The sequence below is a fragment of the Oncorhynchus mykiss genome, chromosome 24, assembly GCF_013265735.2.
Source record: "Oncorhynchus mykiss isolate Arlee chromosome 24, USDA_OmykA_1.1, whole genome shotgun sequence".
In the NCBI taxonomy this organism is placed as follows: Eukaryota; Metazoa; Chordata; class Actinopteri; order Salmoniformes; family Salmonidae; genus Oncorhynchus; species Oncorhynchus mykiss.
In genome coordinates this window covers 34,821,713-34,834,168 of record NC_048588.1, presented here as the reverse complement: position 1 = coordinate 34,834,168, position 12,456 = coordinate 34,821,713, and the positions used below count along the sequence as shown (strand labels likewise).

Here is a 12,456-nt window from a genome sequence, read left to right as displayed (position 1 = left end):
ATACAGTGCCTTGCGAAAGTATTCGGCCCCCTTGAACTTTGCGACCTTTTGCCACATTTCAGGCTTCAAACATAAAGATATAAAACTGTATTTTTTTGTGAAGAATCAACAACAAGTGGGACACAATCATGAAGTGGAATGACATTTATTGGATATTTCAAACTTTTTTAACAATTCCAAAACTGAAAAATTGAGCGTGCAAAATTATTCAGCCCCTTTACTTTCAGTGCAGCAAACTCTCTCTAGAAGTTCAGTGAGGATCTCTGAATACTCCAATGTTGACCTAAATGACTAATGATGATAAATACAATCCACCTGTGTGTAATCAAGTCTCCGTATAAATGCACCTGCACTGTGATAGTCTCAGAGGTCCGTTAAAAGCGCAGAGAGCATCATGAAGAACAAGGAACACACCAGGCAGGTCCGAGATACTGTTGTGAAGAAGTTTAAAGCCGGATTTGGATACAAAAAGATTTCCCAAGCTTTAAACATCCCAAGGAGCACTGTGCAAGCGATAATATTGAAATGGAAGGAGTATCAGACTCTGCAAATCTACCAAGACCTGGCCGTCCCTCCAAACTTTCAGCTCATACAAGGAGAAGACTGATCAGAGATGCAGCCAAGAGGCCCATGATCACTCTGGATGAACTGCAGAGATCTACAGCTGAGGTGGGAGACTCTGTCCATAGGACAACAATCAGTCGTATATTGCACAAATCTGGCCTTTATGGAAGAGTGGCAAGAAGAAAGCCATTTCTTAAAGATATCCATAAAAAGTGTCGTTTAAAGTTTGCCACAAGCCACCTGCGAGACACACCAAACATGTGGAAGAAGGTGCTCTGGTCAGATGAAACCAAAATTGAACTTTTTGGCAACAATGCAAAACGTTATGTTTGGCGTAAAAGCAACACAGCTCATCACCCTGAACACACCATCCCCACTGTCAAACATGGTGGTGGCAGCATCATGGTTTGGGCCTGCTTTTCTTCAGCAGGGACAGGGAAGATGGTTAAAATTGATGGGAAGATGGATGGAGCCAAATACAGGACCATTCTGGAAGAAAACCTGATGGAGTCTGCAAAAGACCTGAGACTGGGATGGAGATTTGTCTTCCAACAAGACAATAATCCAAAACATAAAGCAAAATCTACAATGGAATGGTTCAAAAATAAACATATCCAGGTGTTAGAATGGCCAAGTCAAAGTCCAGACCTGAATCCAATCGAGAATCTGTGGAAATAACTGAAAACTGCTGTTCACAAATGCTCTCCATCCAACCTCACTGAGCTCGAGCTGTTTTGCAAGGAGGAATGGGAAAAAAATTCAGTCTCTCGATGTGCAAAACTGATAGAGACATACCCCAAGCGACTTACAGCTGTAATCGCAGCAAAAGGTGGCGCTACAAAGTATTAACTTAAGGGGGCTGAATAATTTTGCACGCCCAATTTTTCAGTTTTTGATTTGTTAAAAAAGTTTGAAATATCCAATAAATGTCGTTCCACTTAATGATTGTGTCCCACTTGTTGTTGATTCTTCACAAAAAAATACAGTTTTATATCTTTATGTTTGAAGCCTGAAATGTGGCAAAAGGTCGCAAAGTTCAAGGGGGCCGAATACTTTCGCAAGGCACTGTACATAGATTTATATTTCATAAAACGGCATTAGCACTTCCAAGTCCAGAAATACGTCCTGTCCTTGCAGAAAAAGCTCCTCAGCTCCTGTTTGAATCATAACACTCAAAGATTCCTCAAACAATTAATCTGTCTCACTTTCCAGATCAATCTCTTCTATAATCTGGTGCAAATCTGTATACTTAGACTTTGACTTAACTTTTCCTGATTTATTCGCCATGATGTCTTCAATGAAATCGTTGAAAATACAACTTTCCAAAATACTGCTGTGCGGAACAAGCGTCACAGCAACTCTCGTGACGCGTGCATTTACAAACAAGGAATGGTGTTCCAACCCAAAACCATTACATACTGGCGTTTACCTCAGCTCATTGGCTATCTACCCAGCTAGATTTCAAGAAGATCAGTGGTCATTGGGCAGAAATACAGTCAATCAACAAAGCTTCGCTAAAATTATTGGTTTGCTCGTTGTCTTCAAATCAGTTCACTTCGGTCAATACTCCCCGCAAAAAAACAATCACGTTTGGCTGTGTTGCAAATATCCAAAGGAATGCACTGAAACCAACCAGGACTAGATAAACGATGGTTTACCGTGTGTAATTACGTCGAAAGCTACATAAAAAATTGATTGAGATGGAATTCACGGCACAAACGGGTTACAAAATGTTTCGATTTAGGCTATAAAAATGGATTTTATCAAAGAAAACTGCACTTCATTTGATCACTGGTACCCTCAGGAAGAGAAATAAGAGCAAGGTATCAGAATGAAGTCATAATTTTACCTTCAGATGTGAATGTGTAAAAACTGTCATGGCGGAAAATGTTTTTGTTGTTGATTGCTCTTCTCAAGCAAAAGCATGGTATTTGTTCTTGGTAATAGTCGAAAATGTAGTTTGATTAACAAGATCATAATCTTTTGAAGGATGTAAGACACTTGCATTTTCAAGAATGTTTAATGTTACGAAGTTGTATTTTTAGTGGTCACTCTGACATTTCCCCTGATGTTGATTCCTGTACGGGGATCGCAGCTATAAGAGGTTATTAATTAATTAACTTCTCTGGGATAGGCGGGACGCAAATGTCCCACCTGGCCAATTGCCAGGGAAATGCAGAGCGCCAAATTCAAATAAAATACAATTAAATTCAAACTTTCATTAAATCACACATGTAAGATACCAAATTAAAGCTACACTCGTTGTGAATCCAGCCGACATGTCAGATTTCAGAAAGGCTTTTTGGCTAAAGCATAAGAAGCTACTATCTGATGATAGCTAGTTATATGACACAGGTTCACTTTACATATTCCAATGTTATGAGAAAATGTTAAAATATTGAGTGTCGTGCCTCCCGGGTGGCGCAGTGGTTAAGGGCGCTGTACTGCAGCGCCAGCTGTGCCATCAGAGTCCTGGGTTCGCGCCCAGACTCTGTCGTAACCGGCCGCGACCGGGAGGTCCGTGGGGCGACGTACAATTGGCCTAGCGTCGCCCGGGTTAGGGAGGGCTTTGTCGGTAGTGGTGTCCTTGTCTCATCGCGCACCAGCGACTCCTGTGGCGGGCTGGGCGCAGTGTACGCTAGCCAAGGTGGCCAGGTGCACGGTGTTTCCTCCGGCGCATTGGTGCGGCTGGCTTCCGGGTTGGATGTGCGCTGTGTTAAAGAAGCAGCGGCTTGGTTGGTTGTGTATCGGAGGACGCATGACTTTCAACCTTTGTCTCTCCCGAGCCCGTACGGGAGTTGTAGCGATGAGACAAGATAGTAGCTACTACACAATTGGATACTACGAAATTGGGGAGAAAAAATAAATAAATAAATAAAATAAAATATTGAGTGTTAAATTCTAATTTGACCTGCTAAATGATCTGATTAGCAGTAGTCTATAGAGTGGAACCACTTCCATGTTGTTGGAAAAAAGCTTTATTCCTATATTATTCCTATATGAATTGATATTGTAATTCATCATATTATGTATTATAATAATATAATAAACATTTTCAGATACAGTTGAAGTCGGAAGTTTCCATACACTTAGGTTGGAGTCAATAAAACTAGTTTTTAAACAACTCCACAAATTTCTTGTTAACAAATAATAGTTTTGGCAAGTCTGTTAGGACTTCTACTTTGTGCATGACACAAGTCATTTTTCCAACAATTGTTTACAGACAGATTATTTCACATATAATTCATTGTTTCACACTTCCAGTGGGTGAGAAGTTTACACACACTAAGTTGACTGTGCCTTTAAACAGCTTGGAAAATTCCAAATTTGATGAAATGCCTTTAGAAGCTTCTGGTAGGCTATTTGACTTCGTTTGAGTCAATTGGAGGTGTACCTGTGGATGTATTTCAAGACCTACCTTCAGACTCAGTGCCTCCTTGCTTGACATCATAGTAAAATCAAATGAAATCAGCCATGACAGAAAATGAATTGTAGACCTCCACAAGTCTGGTTCATCATTGGGAGCAATTTCCAAATGCCTGAAGGTACCACGTTCATCTGTACAAACAATAGTACGCAAGTATAAACAACATGGGACCATGCAGGCGTCATACCGCTCAGGAGGGAGATGCGTTCTGTGTCCTAGAGATTAACTTACTTTAGTGCAAAAAGTGCAAATCAATCCCAGAACAACAGCAAAGGACCCTGTGAAGATGTTGAAGGAACCAGGTTCGAAAGTATCTATACCCACAGTAAAATGGTCCTACATCGACATAACCTGAAAGGCCGCTCGGCAAGGAAGAAGCCACTGCTCCAAAATGCAATAAAAAGCCAGACAACGGTTTGCAACTGCACATGGGGACAAAGATCGTTACCATCGTTATGTTTGGAGGAAAAAGTGGGAGGCTTGCAAGCTGAAGTCACCATCCCATCCGTAATGCACGGGGTGGCAGCATCATGTTGTTAGGTTGCTTTTCTGCAGGAGGGACTAGTGCACTTCACAAAATAGATGGCATCTCGAAGATGGAAAATTATGTGGATATATTGAAGCAACATCTCAAAACATCAGTAAGGAAGTTAAAGCTTGGTCGAATATGGATCTTCCAAATGAACAGTGACCCTAAGCATACTTCCAAAGTTGTGGCAAAAATGGCCTAAGGACAACAAAGTCAAGGTATCGGAGTGGCCATCACATAGCCCAGACTTCAATGCAATAGAACATTTGTGGGCAGAACTGAAAAAGTGTGTATGAGCGAGGAGGCCTACTAACCTGATTCAGTTACACCAGCTCTGTCAGGAGGAATGGGCCCAAATTCACCCAACTTATTGTGGGAAGCTTGTGGAACGCTACCCAACACGTTTGACCCAAGATAAACAATTTAAAGGCAATGATACCACACATTAATTGAGGGTTTGTAAACTTCTGACCCACTGGGAATGTGATGAAAGAAATAAAAGCTTTTCACATTCTTAAAATAAAGTGGTGATCCGAACTGACCTAAAACAGGGAATTTTAACTTGGATTAAAAGTCAGGAATTTTGAAAAACAGAGTTTAAATGGATTTGGCTAAGGTGAATGTAGACTTCTGACTTCAACTGTGAGGCAACGTGCCAGGTGGACTAGACTTAAGGGGACATACTTTGCAGAGCCAGTCTGCCATTAGGATTACAATTGTGTAGATTCTGTGTAGAGTCAGCGTGACAAGAGGACTAGACAGTAAGGGAAATATAAGAGGCTCATGGTTATTGTGTCTGATGTATGTTTATGTCTGTCTAAACCATTACAGTCAACATAGTTCTGATACTGGCGCATACACTCTCTATAGCTGAAAGAAGCAGGACCTAACTGAGTGAGCAGATCAGCCTCTAGCCCCTCCCTCCTTGGCATGGCATTACCCACAGTGTGGCCCCCAGAGGAATACCCACAGAGGTACAGTGGGTATTTAACCCAGAGAAGAGAGGTATCCTGACATATATGGGTCTGTGTGGCGCTGTATTTCTCCATACCTTCTACACATCAGGGGAATGAGGCTCTCTCCGGCTCCTGCTCTGGATCCAAGTCTGGTTGGTAGTCTGGTTCTACTACATCTAGCTGTGGTGGCTGCTGGGCTTGCCTTGCTCTCATCTGCCTCTGCCTCTGGGCTGGAGTCTGTCAGATGCAGGCTCCAAGGCACCCCTCCTCCTCCGGCGTTCTCCCAGGATGGGAACTTTGTCATCGGGGGTGTTTTCTCCATCCACAACTACATGCACACTGTGGATCACAGCTACACCAGCCTGCCTGAGCCCCTGCAGTGCACAGGGAGGTCAGTGAGCGCAAGAGGGAGCAGGGGACAGGACTGTGGCTGTGTGGGGAGAGAGATACATTGTCTTTTAAAGACACGGAGACACACTGTTTAAAGACAGATAAACAGTGTTTTAAAGACAGATAAACAGTGTGTTTAATGACAGGTAAACAGTGTTTTAAAGCCAGATAAACAGTGTCTTTAAGACAGATAAACAGTGTGTTTGTGTCTGAGAGAGTAGATAAAGCCTACTGTTACAAAGTGTCACATTTTCAAATGCAGGCAATACAACAATGTCCTCAATTACAGTTATTAAATGTGAAGGCATGTAGACAGCATGGAAAATAAGGCTAGATTTTAAGATGTTTGCCCTCGTTTAACCATATAATCTATAGGCTAGTTTACCATTTAGTCAAGAGGTGCTCACTCACCTATCTTCTATTTACAGTTTGGATTCCCGTGAGTTGCGCTTCTCGCGCGCCATGGTCTTCGCAGTTGATGAGATAAACAACAGTTCAGACCTTCTACCAGGTGTCACACTCGGTTATCAAGTGCACGACTCGTGCACCACGGTCCCCATGGCCATGAATGTGGCCTTCCAGCTGGCTAACGGCCTGGATCCCATGTTTGATACCGGAGAACAGTGCTCGGGGTCGCCTACAGTGACAGCTATCGTGGGCGAGTCTGGCTCCACAACAACCATCAGCATGTTGCGCATCATCGGCCCTTTCGGCATTCCTCAGGTAAACGTCTATGGAAAGAAATCATTCAGCATATTTTAAACTTACTGTATTCCTACTTTATATTCTCCTCTCCTTCAGGAAGGAGTTAAACTTTTAACTTACTGTATTCCAACTGTATATTCGCCTCGCTTTCAGGAATATACTTTTATGTGTGAAATTATGTGGAGAAAGGCATTTGAACATAGACTGAGAACTATGAGTCTGGAGAACATCTAGATGCAGTAAAACATGATCTGAGGACAATCTTTCATAGGCTAGGTTGTTATGGGAGACCAGGGATTAGTTTCACACCTTTTAATCATGTTTTTCACAACACCAGTATGTCTTATATTACTATTGTCAATATCAATAGAATGACCAAGATAGAAACGGGCAGAAATGTGTATCCTTTTCAATCTGGCCCAATGAAAAACAATACCTTATTATTATTAATGTCTCCCTAACCTCATACCACACAGCAAAAACAAAAAAAGTAGGAAGTAGCCAATAACTGAGACTCGTTTGGCCGACATTATGTTCTTTCTCATGTTTTCGATTGTCTGTTTTTACCTAGGTGAGCCACTTTTCCACCTGTGTGTGTCTGAGTGATAAGAAACAGTATCCAACCTTCTTCAGAACCATTCCCAGTGATCAGTTCCAGGCTGCCGCTCTGGCCCACCTCATCAAGCACTTCGGCTGGACCTGGATTGGGGCGGTCCGTTCCGACTCTGACTACGGTAATTACGGGATGGCTGCTTTCCTTCAGGCAGCACAAGAGGAGGGTATCTGTGTGGAGTATTCTGAAGCCTTCTCCCTTACCAACCCACTCAGCAGAGTGCAACGGGTGGCCGACGTTATCCGCAGGTGATCCATGATTACTTGTGAACTTTTCATTCATACAAATGCAAGACCATATTTATAAAAAAAACTACTATTGTCATTCATTTCTCTCTTTTCCAAAAGCTGATTTTATTTTAACTAGGCAAATCAGTGAAGAACAAATTCTAATTTTCAATGACAGCCTAAGAACAGTGGGTTAACTGCCTATTCAGGTGGAAAAGCACAGAATTGTACCTTGCCAGCTCAGGGGTTTGAACTTGCAACCTTCCGGTTACTAGTCCAACACTTTAACCACTATGCTACCCTGCCACCCTGTGAGACCAACATGATTAATACTAATGTTCATGTTCACTTCACTGAGAATTCCAATGAATGACGAACATGACCAGCATAATAAGCATATGATATAATCATGTTCCCCAGCTCCACAGCCCGGGTGGTGGTTGCATTCGTATCCTCTTGGGACATGAAAATCCTGCTGAGGGAAATGGAACGCCTGCCTTCTCCGCCCCGCCAGTGGATTGGGAGCGAGTCCTGGGTCACTGACCCAGATATGCTGCGTTTCAGCCTGTGTGAAGGGGCCATCGGATATGGCATCCAACGCTCTGTCATCCCTGGCCTCAGGGACTTCCTCCTGGACCTCTCCCCACAGAAGGTGTCCAACTCTCCCCTGCTCACTGAGTTCTGGGAGGGAGCCTTTGGCTGTCGGCTGGGGACAGGTATCTATCTATCTATTTATCTATCTATCTATCTATCTATCTATCTATCTATCTATCTATCTATCTATCTATCTATTTATCTATCATCTATCTATCTATCTATCTATCTATCTATCTATCTATCTATCTATCTATCTATCGGTCTATCTATCGGTCTATCTATCGGTCTGTCTGTCTGTCTGTCTGTCTGTCTGTCTGTCTGTCTGTCTGTCTGTCTGTCTGTCTGTCTGTCTGTCTGTCTGTCTGTCTGTCTGTCTGTCTGTCTGTCTGTAGGGACCTCTACAGGTGTTGGGGTTGAGGAGAAGGTGTGTGATGGCAGTGAGGATATACAGCAGCTACAGGCCCCCTACACAGATACATCCCAGCTGCGTGTCACTAACATGGTGTATAAAGCTGTTTATGCCATAGCACACGCCATCCACAGCATCGTTTGTGAACAGAGAGAAAACTCCACTATGAACTGTGACAAAAACCTTAATGTGAAGCCAACACAGGTGAATGACAAGTCTGTAGTCTAATTTCCTGATAAATATGTTTATATAGACTACTTGTATGAAGGCCTAGGAGTTCTCATTATACTTTGCAACTTCTTCTGAAGTAACAAATCTGATGAATTTGAGTTGAACTTATGTTCTGTTTCTCTCTCCATCTATCTTCCCTTTTCTCAATTTCTCTCTTTCCATCTTTCTTCCCCTTTCTACATCTCTCATCTCTCTCTTCCCTTCTCTCCATCTATCGCTCCATCTCTCTTCCCCTCACTCACCTCTCTCGTCCCTTATCTCCATCTCTCTACACCTCTCTCCTTCTCTCACATCCCTTCTCTCGCTCTCCCTTGACCTTCCAACCCCCAGGTCCTGGAGAGATTGAGGAGGGTGAACTTCTCTCGTAACGGGTACCAGGTGTCTTTCGATGCCAACGGGGACCCAGTGGCCACCTATGAGCTGGTCAACTGGCAGAGACGGGAGAGTGGGAAGATGGAGTTTGTGACAGTGGGGCTCTATGATGGGTCCCTGCCTCCTGACCAGAGGCTTGACATCGAGAGGGAAATCACCTGGGTAAAGAACAGTACACAAGTACCTGTGTCAGTGTGCAGTGAGAGCTGTCACCCAGGCACTCGTAAGGCTGTACAGAAAGGGAAGCCTGTATGCTGTTATGACTGTATCCAATGTGCAGAGGGAGAGATCAGTAATAACACAGGTAGGACGATAGGAATAGTGTGCATAGAATGTGTAGTAAATTCTATCACAGTTTACTAAGTTGTGGTTTATTCATATTAACAGCACAACAAAGGCATAGTAGTGAATCTATTATTACTGACATTTGATGTCTGTTGTTTTGTCCTGGTCAGATTCTTCAGACTGTCTGATCTGTCCCGAGGAGTACTGGCCCAACGCTGAGAGAGACTGCTGTGTCCTTAAGCCTGTGGAGTTCCTGTCCTTCCACGAGGTCCTCGGAATCATCCTGACCGCATGCTCTGTGGGCGGGGCTTGTCTGGCCATCGCCACGGCAACTGTCTTCTACCGCCATCAAACTTCGGCCATCGTCAGGGCCAACAACTCTGAGCTGAGCTTCCTGCTGCTCTTCTCCTTGGCTCTGTGTTTTCTGTGTTCTCTTACTTTCATTGGCCGGCCCTCTGAATGGTCCTGTATGCTGCGTCACACAGCGTTTGGGATCACCTTCGTCCTCTGCATCTCTTGTGTTCTGGGGAAAACAATAGTGGTGTTGATGGCCTTCAGGGCTACTCTTCCAGGCAGTAATGTCATGAAATGGTTTGGTCCTCCACAGCAGAGATTGACTGTAGTGTCCTTCACGTTTGTCCAGGCTTTGATATGCACTCTGTGGTTGGTCCTGTCCCCTCCCTTCCCCATTAAAAACCTCACTACCTACAAGGAAAAGATCATTCTAGAGTGTGATGTGGGTTCAGCTATTGGTTTCTGGGCTGTGTTGGGCTATATAGGACTCCTGTCTCTCTTGTGCTTCGTGCTAGCTTTTCTGGCTCGGAAGCTGCCTGATAACTTCAATGAGGCCAAATTCATCACCTTCAGCATGCTCATATTCTGTGCAGTCTGGATCACCTTTATCCCAGCTTATTTCAGCTCTCCTGGGAAGTTGACTGTAGCTGTGGAGATCTTTGCCATCATCACCTCTAGCTTTGGGTTGTTCTTTCTATTATTTGTTCCTAAATGCTTTATTATTCTGTTCCGGCCGGAGAAGAACACCAAGAAACACCTCATGGAGAAGACATCCAATGATATACGTTATTAAGAGATGATTCAGTGGAAAAAACATTGTAACGTTCAGTTATATGGTTTATCATACAGTTAGGGAGGACTACTCTGAGAGAGATGACCAACAATTTAACAGGTAATCATTGGTAACATTGTAACTAGTAACATGACACAGGTTCACTTTAGATATTCCAATGTTATGAGAGATTGGGGAAATCTAGTGTTAAAATGATATTACTAATGCCCTAGATTATAGAAAGTGCTGTGCCGCCTTGTTCATTGATTTATCTAATGCTTTTGACACTGTCGACCATGCGATGCTTTGTGTAAGCTGTCATCAATAACACTGGGATTGGATGCCTGTCGTTGGTTTGATAACTATCTAAAGGATAGAAGTCAGGCTGTTAGAGTCGACGGCATCCAGTCAAAGCCTTTGGAGTTGGTTAAAGGGGTCCCACAAGGTTCTATACTTGGTCCATTACTGTTCACTCTCTACATCATCAATATCGGTGATGAGATAAGAAAGTGTCAAATTCATTTATATACAGATGACACTGTCATGTACTGTATCGCTTCAACGGCTGACCATGCATTATCACTATTGGAGACATATTTTAAGACATTACAAGTGTATTTTATACAGCTGAAACTTGATGCAAAGAAAACACATTTTATGATTTCAATAGGTTCAAAAAGTTGGTTGAAAATACACTTGCACTTACGAGCTTAGATGGTTCTCAAATTAATCAGGTCTCTGCATATAAATACGTATGGACATGCTTGTCCTCTACAAATAGAAGACAAATGATGCAAGCTACTTTCATGTCTGTTATTGATTATTGGGATATTATTTACCTGCATGCAACTGCATCAACACTTAAAGTTATCTTCTAATTTATCATCACTCCTCAATATTGTAACTATATATCCTAAAACCAGGTCTCAAGCATGGATTTAACTTGAGGCCCATGCGGTTTCCACAGAGTTGGGTATGGCTGCCTTTTCCTGTTACGCTCCTTGCCTATGGAATAGCCTGCAGACTAAACTTAAACTTGAGACTCTTGTCCCCCTTGATCATTTTAAATAGTTTTTGGAGCATTTTTATTTTTTAATTGCTTGTAATTGTTTCGGGAAAGACAAGTTCTTGTGCTGTTAGTAGAATAACCTACGTGTAAATTAAATCTGTTTCTGTATGTTTATTGTGTTATCTGTGATAGTTTTGTTTGTCTTGTTTAGTGTTTTAATCATTGTACATAAACTGAATGTGTAAACATGCATACACCCAGATATAACAGAGACCTTGGTCTCAGGCTGTGTTCCTTGTTGAAATAAAGTTATAAAAAAATACATATATTTAAAAATCTAATTTGACCTGCTAAATGGTGTGATTAGCAGGAGCCTACAGAGTGGAACCATTTCCATGTTGTTGGAGAAAAGCTTTATTCCTATATGAATTGGTATAACATTGAAGTGCATGTGTTCAATTGATATTGTAATTCATCATATTATGTATTATAATAATATAATTAACATTTTCATACACAGTTGAAGTGGGAAGTTTGCATACACTTAGGTTGGAGTCATTTCAACTCGTTTTTCAACAATTCCACACATTTCTTGTTAACAAATTATAGTTTTGGCAAGTCTGTCAGGACATCTAAGTAATTCCTACAACAATTGTTTACAGGCAGATTATTTAATTTATAATTCACTGTTTCACAACTCCAGTGGGTGAGACGTTTAGATATACTAAGTTGACTGTGCTGTTAAACAGCTTGGAATATTCCAGAAAAATATGTCATGGCTCTGATAGACTTATTGACGTCATTTGAGTCAATTGGAGGTGTACCTGTGAATGTATTTCAAGGACTACCTTGAAACTCAGTGTCTCTTTGCTTCAAATCATGGTCAAATCAAATCAGAAAAAAACTTGTAGACCTCCACTAGTCTGGTTCATCCTTGGGAGCAATTTCCAAACGCCTGAAGGTACCACGTTCATCTGTACAAACAATAGTACACGTATAAACCCCATGGGACCACGCAGCCGTCATACCGCTCAGGAAGAAGACGCTTCGTTCTCCTAGAGATTAACGTACTTTGG

General features: G+C 42.3%; 1 pseudogene; it reads left to right on the top strand.

The window, feature by feature from the left end:
* The first annotated feature begins 4,277 nt into the window (after positions 1-4,277).
* On the top strand, positions 4,278-10,392 carry LOC110503227 (annotated as a pseudogene).
* The last annotated feature ends 2,064 nt before the right edge of the window (positions 10,393-12,456 follow it).